At 39.4% G+C, this 17,030-nt stretch overlaps 1 protein-coding gene across 3 annotated transcripts in view; it reads left to right on the top strand.

Moving 5' to 3' along the window:
* The first annotated feature begins 393 nt into the window (after positions 1-393).
* SCML4 (Scm polycomb group protein like 4) overlaps positions 394-17,030 on the top strand; it is a 129,536-nt gene continuing 112,899 nt past the window's right edge. For all 3 annotated transcript variants that reach the window (XM_063443534.1, XM_063443536.1, XM_063443537.1), the window contains exon 1: positions 394-648. The gene's annotated coding sequence lies outside the window, so the exon portion shown is untranslated. The remainder of the gene's footprint in view (positions 649-17,030) is intronic.

The following is a 17,030-nucleotide window of genomic DNA, read 5'->3' on the forward strand; positions in this document are numbered from 1 at the left end:
AGAAAAATATCAGTGTATTATTCCTGCTAGAAAATATAAATAAATGTATAAATGCACACAATTGATTAATATGTAGTGTTACGTTTTTGATCAAAATAACATCAACATACAATTATATACCTACGTATACAGGGTTATAGGTATAAATATATATGTGTGATAATATATGTTTACATACATATATATTTATATATAAATACTTGCATATATTGCTGATATTTATGTACATCTCTCTCTCTCACACAGAAATATTTAGTACAAATATCATGTTGGTTTGTGAGCAGCAAAGAGGAAGGAGCTCAGCTCACACAGCCCCCTTCTCTGCATGTAAAATGTGTGTGTTCTTTAAAAGCCAGTGGTTGGCTGGCTTTCCGGACATGATGTGGTTGGAGCTGTCACCGTAATGGAAATTCATTGCTGTAGCTATGGTAAATGGAGTTTTCTGCCTGCTCTGAATGCATTAGTCTAATGAGATGTTTGCAGCTGGAGAGCTGAGCTGCTGGATGCATACAGCTTGCTAGCAGACAGGGAGAAGATGGCTCTGGCACCGCTCTGTGTACATGCTCTGCCAATCATCTGCCCTCCCAGGCACAGCACCAGGGCTCTGTAGAGGGCACTGACAACTGATCTGCAAAAAAAGGCAAAAAGGTAAGGGGATCATCTCAGCCCTCTGCAACATCCTTCTCTTTATTTTAATGGACGCCACAGCATACATAGCTTGTGTACCTGCAAATAGCCATATGGGGAAACATGCAATGCTGTGTGACTGCCTAGATAAATTTACATGGGAGATATAGATAGATATATAGTACATTAATATGAATATGTAAACATCTATCTATACACTACGTGCAGCTGTATGTATGTATGTGAGTATTGTGTTCTGTGACAGCCTGTTTGTCTGCATGTGCAATATATTTATAGAATCCAATTTATCTTACAAAATATAGTATATTTCTCACATCAATATAATATTATGTATTTAAATGATATTTGTGTGCTTATATTTATATGTATGCATGTGTGTATATTTGTAGATATATAGTAAATAGCCTACACAAGACTCTCTCTCTCTCTCTCTCTCTCTATACTATTATATATATATATATTTACATTTCTATATTTACATCTACACACATACTTACTGTACCTCACTTATACACACATCCTCTCTCTCTCAGCTAACGCAGATGGCAGGCTAATGTTTCAATTGTGATGTCAAACAGAAGAAATCTCCCCAGACATAGTCCAGTTTGACATTTCCTGTGTATCTCTGTTTTTTTTCTTGCTAAACCTTACGTCTATTTACATAGTGGCTGGCTTCCCCCCGTGTAGATATTTTAACATTTTATTAGTGAGTTCTAGAGGACTCTCTGGGTTTCATGTTTGCTTTGCATATTATATTTAAGAGTCTTACTAATATTTGTTTGGGTAAAGGATATCGATGTTCATGTTTTTAAGCTGTTTCACCACAGATTTCAGATTTTTACATTCATTTTCTATGAGGGGGTGCTTTGTTGGTCATTTAGTGCAATAGTGACAAATCAAAAAAAGTAGCCATGTTAGACCCCTGCTTGAGAGTTTAACCATGTCAGGTCTGGATATTATCAGACATTTTAAGCGGGTTTTGAAATATAAAATGTCAGAATGTCAGAATCTTTCAAACACTGTTGTTTGTTGACATATATCATTAGTGACCAAATTTATAGACCTCCAGCGGTTGTAGAAGTATAAAAGGATGGCAAAGCATCTTGGGAACTGTAGTTCTGCAGACCCTGGGGGGTCTACTCTTGTCATGTATTAACCCCGTCTTCTCAGTTTTTGTAAAAGTCAATTTATCCTCACTTGCCCTTCCCCCACCTGCATATTTCAAAAGCAGCCATAGCTTTTAGTTATATTCAGCACCAACACAGCCCTGGGCTGGAAATAATTTTAATATTTGGCAATACTAGGGCTTAATATTATTAATTCTATGAGATAAATAGTTTTTATGTGAGAAGGTTTATACTATGCATTGCTCAGGTAATTTAGAAAATACGTTTCTATAGGTATTATGTATTGGTTATTATTGCATCAAGGAAATTAACTCTACAATCTTCTCTAATAATTGTTTAGTATAAATTTCATATATATATATATATATATATATATATATATATATATATATATATATATATATATATATATATATATATATATATATATATATATATATTTATATATTTATTATATTAGTTTTGTGTGTGCGCATATACATACACAAATTCAAATGTAGTGTACAAACATAAACAAAATATACCAGTTGCACTAAAATAGCCTGATCTGAGAGCTCATGTGACTGTATGCAATGCATGCATTAGTATTCTCCTTGCTATCTTTGAAACATTCACTGTAAACTTGAGATCAGTGAATATAGCCAGAGCATTGCAGTGTGTATCCTACAACGATATGTCATTGACATTGTGCAGATATATCAGAAAACCTTAGTGATAAAATTATTATGCACATGCAGTGTAGCCTCTGGTATAAAATGCAAAGCAATTTTCTGTTAAGTAAAAATATAAAATACATACTAATATAACAACGTATATTAACTTTAACCGAAGAGCTCTGATAGCGAGTGTGAAAGTTTAATATCTAATGTGACAAATACACACAGTATATGAATATGCCAGTTAGTCGGTACTTGGAATCATTTTTAATGAATGTCCTTGTCTGTCTGTGTCATGCTGTCATGTATCCCAAATGCACATAATACAACCTAAATATGCAAACTCACATCCCGTTGCCTAGCAACACCAACAGCATAATGCCATCTCTCTAGTAATGGACTTTAGACCAGCATGTATGGAACCAGAAACACTTCACACACTATCAACAAATTGCTGTTTTCTGACAAATCTGTTTGTTTAAATACAATACACACCTGTCAGATTGCAACAGCTTTTACTTATCTTCATTTCATGTCAAATTATTTTTATTGTCTATTCATCTAACCACCTACCGACCCATCCATTCTATCCATCCATCCATTCTATCCATCCATCCAAACATTCATTACTTTGTTATTATACAGTACACACATTTATAAATACCACAGATAATTAATTGTCGTCACTTAAAGGGACACTATAGTCACCAGAACAATTACAGCTTATTGTATTTATTCTGAGTATAATCATTACCTTCAGGCTTTTTGCTGTAAACACTGTCTTTTCAGAGAAAATGCAGTGTTTACATTACAGCCTAGTGATAACTCCATTGGCCACTCCTCAGATGATTACCAGAGGTGCTTCCTGGGGCAGTACCACACAGTGCCCTTCAATGTCTCCACCCTCTGCATGCTGACACTGATTTTATTAAATTCAGCTTGAGGAGATGCTGATTGGCCAGGGCTGTGTTTGACATGTGCTGGCTCTGCCCCTGACCTGCCCCCATGACAGTCTCAGCTAATCCTATAGGAAAGCATTGTGATTGGCTCACAGACTCACTTCTGATTATGACAGCCTAGCAGGCAGATCAGGGGCAGATGCAGACTTGAATACAAGTAAGATTTACTATATTTAGGGAGACAAGTGGGACCCAGAGAGGGCTAGGGTTCCTGATCCTATAGTGTGCCTTTAAGTGTCTGTGAACTACTGCAGGCTGACTGAGAATCATGAGAGACAGCTATATAAAATACTAACAGAAAACCTTGTAAATGAGAAATACATATATTTTCGTGTTTACATATTGTTTTACAATTTGATATTAGTTACACAAACCATACATTCAGAAAGTATTTCAGACCTCTTAATTTTTTATGTTGCTGTTTATGCTACAATTGTTTAAATTAATATCTTCCTCGATACCCCAATATCCCACTCAATATCTCACAATAACTTAGCAGAAAACACATTTTTGATGTTTTCAAAAACATATTAAAAATATTAAGAAAAAATAGAAGTATCACATTTTTTATACATATGTTTTTTTTTATACATAATTATTCAGACCATTCACTATGACAATGTGAAATTTAACTCAATTGCATCCCATTTCTCTGGATCATCTTTGAGATGTTGATTGGAGTCCACCTTTGTACAATTCAGTTGACTGGACATGGTTTGGAGAGGCCCACACCTGTCTACATAAGCTTTAAATGTGTATCAGATCACATAAAGCAAGTTGTAAGGTCAAAGGAACTGCCTGCAGAGCTCAGAGACAGGAATGTTTTGAGGCACACATTTGGAGAAGGCTACACATTTTTTGGACTAAGTTGAAGATTCCCAAGAGCTCCATAATTCTTAAATGGAAGAAGTTTGGAACAACCAGGAGCTTGCCGTCTGTCCAAACTGAGCAACTCTGGGAGAAGTGCCATTGTAAGAGCTGTGACTGAGAACCCAATCATCACTCTGGGTGAGTTCCAGAGATCACGAGTGGAAATGTAAGAAACTTGTGGAAGGACAACCATCACTGCAAACACTCAAACGATCTAAACTTCATGGCACACTCGCTATACCAAAGTTTATCCTCACTGCAAGGCACATGAAAGTCCACTTCGAATTTGCAAAAAAGAAACTAATGGACTCTCAGACTATGAAAAACAAAATTCACCGGCCTTATTAAACAAAGAAACAAATTAAAAAGTTTGGCCTAAATGTAAAGCATCATCTCTGGAGGACATAATGCTTTTGTTTTTTTTTCATTAGCAGGGACTGGGACTGAAGGTTCATGTACCAACAGGAGCATAAGCCTAAGCACACAGCTGTAGTCGCTGCCAAAGGTGCTTTAAGTAAATACTGAGTTAAGGGTCTGAATACTTATGTCATTGTGGTATTTTATATTTTTAGTGTCATAATAGGGCATTGAGCATACATTTATGTGAAAATAAATTAATTTAAAGAATTGTAGCATACGGCTGAAAAATAAAAAAATGTGGAAAACAACGAAGGGGGTCTAAATACTTTATGAGTGCTCTGTATATACCTTCTAAATTTTAAAAGGCAAAAAGCAGTACTTTCATTTTAAGGAGGAGCTATTCTCAGACATTTAAAGGGACACTATAGTCAGCAGAACAACTACAGTTTAATGTAGTTGTTCTGGTGAGTATAGTCAGTCCCTGCAGGCTTTCTGTTGTAAACACTGCCTTTTCAGAGAAACACTGCCTTTTCAGAGAAAAGGCAGTGTTTACATTAAAGCCTAGGGACACCTCCGGTGGCCACTCCTTAGATGGCCACCGGAGGTTCTTCTTGGGGCAGTGCTTCACAGTGTGCATTCACTGCATCTCTATGATGAGATACTGATTGGCTTGGGTGGCATTTGGGCCTGCCCCATCCCACCTCCTTGACAATTTTTACCTATGGTAAAGCATTGATTTGGCTGAGAACATCAATTCTGTTGATGTCAGCCACAGAGGCAGACTGAGGGTGGGGCCAGCACCTGCAGACCCACGGAGAGCTGGAAATAAGGTTTAACCCTTTCTAATGGAGCAAGGGGGGCAAGCAACCTAAATGTTGTTTTTTAACACTATTGGGTCAGGAATACATGTTTGTGTTCCTGACCATATAGTGTTCCTTTAATTATTTTAACGTATTTAAAGTTTTTAAATTGCTAGTGTAATGTGGAACAATACCAATGTTTTTGCTTTGTTTGTTTTGTTTATTTACAGAGAGACATTTTTAAAGATGTAGAAGGGGGTAAATTTGTTTCCATTAATTATTTTTCAAATTTAAATTCCTGAATGAACCAAATATCGTTGGAAAAACCTCTTTTTGCTCTTTTCTTGCGAGCAATTTTCCAATTAATTTTATTCACTTGCCCTTATACAGAGATCACTATACTGTATCTCTTTTTGTTTCCATATCCCAACGGTGAGGACCACGCTACACACTAGGAGTGTATTTCTTTTTTTTTTATACATATCACCATATACTACAATACAGAGTTTTTTTTTGTGTGCTTCTTTTCGTTTACTATTTGGCCTGCTCCTGTATTTATGTTTGTTTACTAGAGACTACTAACCCTTCTCAATATATGGCTGTTATATTATCAGATAAAGAATATAACCATGATCTATATCTTTAAGGCCAATATTCAGGCTATATAGCATATATGCTATATGGGCTAGCAACAAATTTATGTTATACAAGCTAAATATGTTTGTTTTATTGTTGTTCATCCTATGTTTTGTAAGACTACTTGGGAACCATAGGAATTCATTTTCATTTTAAAGTTAGGGCCCTAAATGTGGCCCTACTGTTTATTGTGCGATTTTATTCAAATTTAATTAGGAGTTTCTGTTATTGTTTCCATAACATGTATATGAATGTGTTCTTGCAATTAGTTTTTAGTAGTTTGCTTCAACAAGGAACTATTGTTTTTTTTGTTTTTTTTTTAAATGATTTAGCTATTTTCTGAAATGTAAATGGTACACTGGTTGCATAGTAATAGGTGGTAGGTACCCATTCAAACATTTTATAGAAATTTGGATATTGTGTAGTGGAGGTAAGCTATTACCCGGTAATTCACTGTGCTTAGTCAGAAAGACGATTTTAAGAGGCTTCCTTATAAAAGAGTAAATGATTAGATTACAGCAGTTCCATTCTAAGTGAAGACTTCTTAGCTCCTGGGATTTGTCAAACTCTGATTTATAATTGTATTTACGTAAATTCACCTTACATGACTTGCATTCAACATTATCTTCACAACCATAACATATAGTACGCTTCAAAAAACCATTGCCAATATACACAAATCTATTTAGGGACATTGATATCACAAAATAAAATATTTTAAAGGTAACCTTATTATAACTGAGCCACAAACTGACTTAGTACTGTCTTAACATTGGAGATAAACCCCTCACATTTTTGAAAACTGTGCTTTAGGAAAAGAAGACCATCACGTCTTCTTCGTGCAATCAAATCCTGTCTTGCTGCTAAGGTCCAGCATATAGAAAATGGATGGCAACCTTTGGCAATCCACATGTTGGGGACTACATCTTTCAAAATGCTGGCAAAGCATCATGGGAGATGGAGTTCACAACATCTGGAGTGCCAAATGTTGCCTACACTTGTTATAGAAGCAAACACTGAACCCACTGTATAAATTGTAGCATACATTGATTCCTTTTATGATTGTTGCTACTTCTAAGTCAATGACAGGTTTTTGCGTTTAAAAAGACCTAACTCAGCAAAATGACCCAAGTCATGTTTCGCAAGACAGTGCAATGTTCCATCTTGGAACTCCAGATGATAAAGACCCGGCCAGCATACTATTTCAGGACAGTGAGCAGTCTTGACTGATTCCATCCACCGTTAGGATAAGCTACAAGCCAGAAATATGAAATCATGGTGAAAGCCTTCTTTTTAAAGGTCAGATAGACAGGAAGGAACTTTTAAAAAGACTAAATGGGGGAGAGGGCTTGCATGGGATACTTTCAAAGGGGCATCACTAAAAATAGCAGCTAGATGGGAAATTAAGTCAAAATCAATAACCAGAGGGAGTTACATGACATAGTTTTATGACCAGAGATTTATACTCATAATCTGTAACAATCTTAGTTTCCAAAGGAAAAAATAAACAATTTATTTATAGAATAGAGATTGTAGACCTATTAGTCCAGATGTAAAATAACAGATGAAATTAGTATCTTGGAATACCTTTTTTATTGGACTAAAGTAGTCATTCCAAAATTACAAGATACACACACACACACACACACACACACCGATACAGTTGTAACTCTCAATGAAATAGATGGAAATTCTGTGACTCTTAATTCAGACTACATTATATATACTGGCTGGAGAGTACCACTCATTATGGTGAGATGATTTTAGATCAATGAATCTTAAACCTTTCCCTTTCTGCAAGATAAGATTTCTAACACAAGTACCCAGCATTCGATTTATATGCTAATTAAGTGCATTCACCTCTACTTTATAGTATTGATCACTTCTTAAACTTAGGACTGCACTAAGAAACATTGATTGAAGGCATTATGCTTCACTTGTGAATCGCTGCGTGACCCAATGCTTGGTCATGTAACAGCATGAAAGTCAATATTAGCCTATTTCCAAAACATCTTGTATTATTTCATTCATTTGCCTCCGGCACTTGAAGGGTAATTTTTGGGTCTAACTATAGAAGTTTTAAAAGAAGATAATATCAGCTGCCATTAAAGTAGCAAGCAGTCACAAGGTTTTATAACTATTGAGAAAGGAAATTTGAGGGATGCATTATTATTTACTTTGTTCCAGCATATATCTATTATAACATCGCTTGAAATTGTCAGAAATAGTCTTACCCTAATCGGTAAACCTAATGGAGAAAGGACAAGAGCATGTACCGGTCCATAGAGTAGCCGGGCTAGTGCAAAAGACAAACAGAATGTCTGCAAGCAGACAGAGAGTAAACGAGAAAGAGACGGAGGTCTAGGATAACCGAGGTACACAGAATTGAGTGTCAAGCAAAGGTCAGAATTTCAGAAAGCAAGAACAGTGAAACAAGTCAAGGTCAGCAAACAGAAAATGCAATAGACATTATAAACATATTTTCTGGTATTCAGAAACCATGGCAAGGCAAAGAGAGGTAGGCAGAAAGTCCTTATAAAGGCCCAGGAGTTGTGTGATTGTTCAATATAAACAATGATGCCAAAACGTGCGTAACCCGCATTTTGTGTTGAATTCAGATTGGCTCGATCTCAGTTTATGACGCAGGTCTGTACACCCACAGATAGAACTTTAAAAAAAGCGGGCTATGTCACAATCAATGCCAGAATGATGCTATGTATCACTAAGAACACGTATTTGGTAGACCAGTGTCAAGATCGATAGAAGGACAAGGCCGTGTGTCAAGAGTGACACAGGAAGGATGTACGGCGTGGGCATGCCCTAGAGAATCCAGCCTGGAGGATCTTGGTAACATAACAGAAATTCTTTTATTAACCAATATTCCATTCCTTCCATTCAAATCAGAGAAAGGGTTAGCATAGTAGATCCTGCAGATGTCAACCAACCATCCGGCATCTGTAGCAGGGGTCACTTATACTGCTATGAACAGATGGGGACCACCTGTTAGGCAACGCAAGCATCTGCCTATAGTCTGGCAGGTGTCTGACCATAGTCAAGTAAAGTAATATAGCTTTGAAGTTAGCTAGAAAATACATGTAGACAGGCTCACTTACAGCAGCAGACCTTCAGGCATTTGGTTGGGGTTACTTTTGAATGGGAAAAATTATAGAAACAATGGAACTTAAGTATGAGTGGATCATGGGGCTTAGTGATATGTGGATAACTTTACGATTAAGGGGGATTTACCCTTGAGCTAGAGTGGTGAATATGACTAATGCAGTAGGATAGAGAATGTCACTATTGGGGACGTGAGGTATGTCTATAAGTATAATAAAGTCTTGAAAATGAATATAGGAAGGGGTATGACTATGGCAGATATAGTAGTGGGGATTGTGAATTTGGCTAATGGGACATAAATTGGTAGATATGGAAATTAGAATTGAAAACATAGCTATAATAAAGGGAGGTAAGACACACTCTTAACTCCATCACTACAACATATTATTACTACTAGTAAATGTATGCATTGCCTACTCACACTAGGGAAGTCATCCTCCTGCACTTCCCAAAACTGTATTTCATTTTAAATATCCTACAATTCTCTGTTTCGTAAATACCCACCACTCTTTAAGAAATTAGTGATTTTTAAGTAATCAGCCATTATGAGGTGCCAATGTATCAAAATGCGATTGCCTCCGAAAAGTCTAGATCTTCCCTGGATACTAATTCATATTTTTCTTTCTGCCTGTTAACAAGATACACTATATTTTTGCTATCAGATAGATCATTATGGCCAGTGCATTTGATCAATGGATAGGACATGTATGGTGAAAGCACCTGTGTCCCTGTAGAAGATTTGATATACTCTCATAAAGGAATCATGCTTTGTCTGATGTGCTGGGGCTGCAGTGCAGTACAATGATCTATAGTCTATGGCAGAAAAAGGATAACGCAGAGCCTTTCAGCTACATTAAATAGCAGTTTTCTTAACTGTATAAGATTTCTTGTATAATAGGAGCTCTCAGCATTGACCACCTACGGTCATTTTATTTTTCTCTATAGTTTTGTTTTATATATCACAACAATGCTTTAGCATTAAAGTAGGCAGTCACCCACAGAACGCATTGAATCTGGTAATTCTAGGATTCTTTCCTTTTTTTATTTATTTTTTACCTTATTATTGTGGCACATTGTGCTTTCTGTATATACTTTTATATTCCTATTCTAGTACATGAATCAATGGGTTTAATCTATAGCAATCCTGCTGTCACCTTTCTTTAGGTGCTTGCTGTTCATAGAAAGTACCAAAATGTTGCAAGGGATAATTTCAGGATTTACAGGAAGTCATGATTTTATAAAAGACGAAGAGGCACATATTATACCTGTCTCTTTCTTTTACTCCTAATAGCAGCAAAGAGATACAATACATCAGTATCATAGTATTACAGTAGAGAAAGCACAGGTTCAGTTACTGACAACACTCCCTCTCACCAATCATCTCTCAGCATGGGCTGTAAATAACAGCACCAAAAATCCCATATCCTCTTTTTTTTTTACAAACACCCCTTAATCTTCTAATGGTGTAAATGTCCATCAGATGTAGAACATAAAATCTATCAAACTGTCAGCATAGGTTGTATACTCTACCAAACTATTAATGATGTATACAGGGAGTGCAGAATTATTAGGCAAATGAGTATTTTGACCACATCATCCTCTTTATGCATGTTGTCTTACTCCAAGCTGTATAGGCTCGAAAGCCTACTACCAAATAAGCATATTAGGTGATGTGCATCTCTGTAATGAGAAGGGGTGTGGTCTAATGACATCAACACCCTATATCAGGTGTGCATAATTATTAGGCAACTTCCTTTCCTTTGGCAAAATGGGTCAAAAGAAGGACTTGACAGGCTCAGAAAAGTCAAAAATAGTGAGATATCTTGCAGAGGGATGCAGCACTCTTAAAATTGCAAAGCTTCTGAAGCGTGATCATCGAACAATCAAGCGTTTCATTCAAAATAGTCAACAGGGTCGCAAGAAGCGTGTGGAAAAACCAAGGCGCAAAATAACTGCCCATGAACTGAGAAAAGTCAAGCGTGCAGTTGCCAAGATGCCACTTGCCACTAGTTTGGCCATATTTCAGAGCTGCAACATCACTGGAGTGCCCAAAAGCACAAGGTGTGCAATACTCAGAGACATGGCCAAGGTAAGAAAGGCTGAAAGACGACCACCACTGAACAAGACACACAAGCTGAAACGTCAAGACTGGGCCAAGAAATATCTCAAGACTGATTTTTCTAAGGTTTTATGGACTGATGAAATGAGAGTGAGTCTTGATGGGCCAGATGGATGGGCCCGTGGCTGGATTGGTAAAGGGCAGAGAGCTCCAGTCCGACTCAGACGCCAGCAAGGTGGAGGTGGAGTACTGGTTTGGGCTGGTATCATCAAAGATGAGCTTGTGGGGCCTTTTCGGGTTGAGGATGGAGTCAAGCTCAACTCCCAGTCCTACTGCCAGTTTCTGGAAGACACCTTCTTCAAGCAGTGGTACAGGAAGAAGCCTGCATCCTTCAAGAAAAACATGATTTTCATGCAGGACAATGCTCCATCACACGCGTCCAAGTACTCCACAGCGTGGCTGGCAAGAAAGGGTATAAAAGAAGAAAATCTAATGACATGGCCTCCTTGTTCACCTGATCTGAACCCCATTGAGAACCTGTGGTCCATCATCAAATGTGAGATTTACAAGGAGGGAAAACAGTATACCTCTCTGAACAGTGTCTGGGAGGCTGTGGTTGCTTCTGCATGCAATGTTGATGGTGAACAGATCAAAACACTGACAGAATCCATGGATGGCAGGCTTTTGAGTGTCCTTGCAAAGAAAGGTGGCTATATTGGTCACTGATTTGTTTTTGTTTTGTTTTTGAATGTCAGAAATGTATATTTGTGAATGTTGAGATGTTATATTGGTTTCACTGGTAAAAATAAATAATTGAAATGGGTATATATTTGTTTTTTGTTAAGTTGCCTAATAATTATGCACAGTAATAGTCACCTGCACACACAGATATCCCCCTAAAATAGCTAAAACTAAAAACAAACTAAAAACTACTTCCAAAAATATTCAGCTTTGATATTAATGAGTTTTTTGGGTTCATTGAGAACATGGTTGTTGTTCAATAATAAAATTAATCCTCAAAAATACAACTTGCCTAATAATTCTGCACTCCCTGTACATTATGAAGAAAACAGTCAAGTGTGCAATTGAAACCAGTACATGCGAAAAATAAATACTATTGATTCAAGAAAATGGGGAGGGAACATTTTTGTTAAGTAAGAGGATAACGAAAATACTGGACTTCGTGTCTTTCTGTTATAACATAGTAAAATCCTGGAAATTATTTTTATAAGATACAGAGTCTCCTATTATGCAAGTTTGAAGCTTTTTTATAACTTGAAAATATGCATGATTTAATAAAATTTTCCCAAGGGGAACTAAACTTCTGCTCTCATGATGTCTGCCGTTACTGTCTTCCACCGTCGACATCTGGGAGCTGAGCCACACAGAGTTCTACACACTGCTCCGAGCGGCTTGCACTGTAGTGATAGGTGACGTCACTAAAGAGAACCCCGATAGGAAACTGTGTGTAGAACAAATACCTTGTGTGCAGAATACTCCTCATGGCTGTCTCCCGCCAATGGACCTAGTCCAGCATGGCTGTCCTGTAGTTAGAGTAAATTAAATAAAAATATTTTTAAATAACAGAGAAAAGTAAGAGAATGGTGGCACGGGGGGCACTCCTAAAGAACAGGAGCAGAGAGTGAAAATTAAGATAAGGATGGCACTGAAGGGACAGAAGGGTGGCACTAGGTAACACTTCTAAAGAAGAACGCTGCAACTGAGATTTGAAAGAAGGGTGGCACTTTAGTGGACCCTGCAAAGGTAACCGAGAATTGAGAGAAATATCAAGCATTTTTATTTCTTAAGGCTCTGGAGGCTAGCAAAAATGGCCACCAAGCTTTGTGGTTTTCAAGGCATTTATTCCTGAGCTACATTGTTATAAGACAAAACTCAACATGTTAAGAGTCCTAAAATCCTTGTTTTTTCTCAGTCAAGGACATAGCTGCAACATTGCTTGAGATAAAGACTTAAGTAATGTATTAGTAACAACTCTTTTTGCCATCATATCTCCTCTTGAACTGACTAAGACACAGATGTTTTAGTAACTTAGCATCAGTAGGTACATTAAAGTATGGCTCACCTTCCTTCTCAGTAGAATTAGGTAATTTAACATCACTATTCTGGTCTTTTGCAGCCAGGGCCGTCCTCTGGGGGGTACACTCAATACAGCTGTACGGGCCCTAATGTTTTCAATAATGAAGAGAGGGCCCAGCATACTCTAAGCAGTGTCTTCTTGTGAGGTGCGGTTGTCAGAGTATTGCTTCAAGTTGGCATAACAATGCTCCACGTGGTACACAACGCATGCCGGACTCATGACAGAAAGATAGGACTGGCTTAACAACAGGTAATCTAGTCTCTCCCATCCCTGGCCACATATAAAAGGCAGTCAGGTGGGAATAATTTTATAAATAAGAAAAAAAAAACAGCTCCCCCACAAACCTTGTCCAACACCACAAACACACATCCACTGTATCCACTACACAAATACACACAATGCATATGTGGTAGAAGCTACAGAATGTTCAAGAAAAGCTTTAGCACTCACATGGTTAAACCTACTGTGTAAACTTCTCGGACCAGGGGGCATGTGTGGAATGCCAGGAACGCCCACCCTTAGTTAGTATAGTAAGAGATAAGTATTAGCTTAATAATTGGGTATAATCATTGTAATATGGGTGCAATTTTGTATTTTCTCTACACGTGTAGAATACGTCATTTACAGTATATATTCTTTGTTCTCTTGTGGTTTGAAGCCCAGTTCACCAGTTTCTGATAGAGGTGCTGGGACTTTTGCAGCTGCAAAATAAACAATCTTTTGCTTTTTCTAACGACCTGTGTCTGGAGCCACCTTGTGTCGTCTGATACCCGAGAGATCCCGCTACACATCTACTACACACACTGCATCCACTACACAAACACACACTGCATCCATTACACAAACATAGACACTACACACACTGCAACCAATACACAAACACACACACTGCATCCACTATACACATACACACATATTGCATCCACTATAACAACACACTGTATCCACTTTACTTATCCTTTTAGGCGGACTTGGGGGTGGGCCCCTTGGGAGGACTTGGGGGCGAGCCCAGAGTGGTCCAGATCTTGAGCTGTGTAAGAGGCCACAAAGCTTCTGATGGCAGCCCTGTTTGTAGTATCACTTAAAGGATTCACACTTACAGAGGTTAGTGGTTTATCCTTGATATAGGTATGTTAGACAGTATAGTTAATATAGCGTAAGACAAAAAAGAAAACTCACAAGGATTAAGTGTGCAAAAAGCACTTAGAAATGTCTATGCAGGAATAGCCACTCTATAACACCCGTGAGGGAATACCTCTCCCCCTCACCCAGTGGCGGATCCAGGGGGGGGGGCAACGGGGCAATTGCCCCCCCCGAGATTCTCCCCTGCCGGCTAATGCAGGGCTGACATTGCCCAAGTGCCAGCCCTGCATTGTGCCTGCAGACCGGGGAGGGAGATCAGTGATCTCCCTCCCCGGTCCGCAGGCACATTACTGACAGCCGACCGGCAGGGGAGGGAGAGAGGACCCGGGAGCTGTTACCAGCAGCTCCTCCGGGTCCTCCTCTCGCGAGATTTGGAGCGTTGCCGCGGTTACCACGGCAACGCTCCAAATCTCGCGAGAGTGAACTCTAGCCCTGGAGCGCGGGCTAGAGTTCACTCCTACCACTGGGACCACCAGGGAATCCCCACTGGGACCACCAGGGAAAGAAAGATGTCCCCCCTCCTCCCAGTAAAGGTAAGAAGGGAGGGGGGACATAAATTATATATTAATTTAAATTAAATGTAAAAAAACAAAAAACACACACACATTAAACAAAAAAAAAAAGCCCCCCCCTTCCCCCTATCCTTCTTCTACACACACATTGCCCCTGCCCCCCATACACACACACATACACACACATTTCCCCTGCCCCCCATATACACACACATTGCCCCTGCCCCCCATACACACACATTGCCCCTGCCCCCATACACACACACACACACACACACACATTGCCCCTGCCCCCCATACACACACACATTACCCCTGCCCCCCATACACACACACACACATTGCCCCTGCCCCCATATACACACACATTGCCCCTGCCCCCCATATACACACACATTGCCCCTGCCCCCCATATACACACACATTGCCCCTGCCCCCCATACACACACACATTGCCCCTAGCCCCATACACACACACACATTGCCCCTGCCCCCCCATACACACACACATTGCCCCTGCCCCCATACACACACACACTGCCCCTGCCCCCCATACACACACACACATTGCCCCTGCCCCCATACACACACACACATTGCCCCTGCCCCCATACACACACACACATTGCCCCTGCCCCCATACACACACACACTGCCCCTGCCCCCCATACACACACACACACACATTGCCCCTGCCCCCCATACACACACACACATTGCCCCCCATATACACACACACACATTGCCCCTGCCCCCCATATACACACACATTGCCCCTGCCCCCCATACACACACATTGCCCCTGCCCACCATAAACACATTGCCCCCACATACACACACTGCCCCACATACACACACTGCCCCCCATAAACACACTGCCCCCACACACATACATTGCCCCACACACACACTGTAACTGTCACACACACATACTGACCCACACATACACTGCACCCCTGACATATACTGCCGCCCTCACGTACACACTGCAACCTTCACACACACACACACACTGCTAATACACTGTCCCCCTCACACACACACACACTGCACCCCTCACACATTGCACCACTCACACATACCACTGCTCCTCTGCCCTACTACAGCCCCATTTCCCAGAGGACCTCAGGTAAGTTGTCAAACAGTTCTTAAACAGTTTGACTACTTACTCTGGGAGGGGGTCTTGGCATTATTGGCACTATAACCACTACACTGAGCTGTAGTGGTTATTGTGTCTGGATTATTTATTTAAATAATCTACAAGTGCCCCTCCCGAGATCAGGCTCTGGATCCGCCACTGCCCTCACCTTAATACAAAATCAAACCGACAAACAATTATTAGGATATGATCCCAATGATTGATGGGTGGAGCGCTTAAAGAGTAAATATTTGCATGCAGTGGTTGCTTACCCCTATCGTACAAATATGAAGATCTTGAGGTACTTGAATATATGAAAGGGGATAAAACACGGAAGAGACACTAGTGCAGATGGTACTTATACATAAATAAAGGTACAAACAGGTATAGGAAAAAAACCTCACAATTTTCAGAGCCTCTTTCTTGGCCAAGAAAGAGGGCAGATTGTGTTTTTGTTTACTTAACCTCATAGACTCTTAATCAATTATGTTACTGCATGCCCCCCACACCATATGATTGGATAATTATTATCACGTGACCGCAATCTTCCATGACGGCGATCATTTAAAAGGAACATTCGAACCTGGAAGGTACTACAGCCAACTGAGGAAGGCCATATCGGCAAAATGCCTTTTGGCACATCAAAACTGGACCTTAGAGACTGATAAGTGCTTGGTATTTTGACTTTATTTTATTTTAAATGTAAACTGTTTAACTTGGTTTAATAAATATCAGTTTTTATCACTCTTATCTGTCAGTCTATATATGAGTAGTCCAGATTCCAGGTTTTAATTCCAGACAGGGGAGTGTCACCCCTATACTGACACAAAGTGTTTCCACCTTAGAGCCAAGGCATTACTGAAGGCTCCACTGAAGGTGAGAGTCCCTTTTTAACACCTGCATTAAG

The sequence above is a fragment of the Pelobates fuscus genome, chromosome 2, assembly GCF_036172605.1.
Source record: "Pelobates fuscus isolate aPelFus1 chromosome 2, aPelFus1.pri, whole genome shotgun sequence".
Classification (NCBI taxonomy): domain Eukaryota; kingdom Metazoa; phylum Chordata; class Amphibia; order Anura; family Pelobatidae; genus Pelobates; species Pelobates fuscus.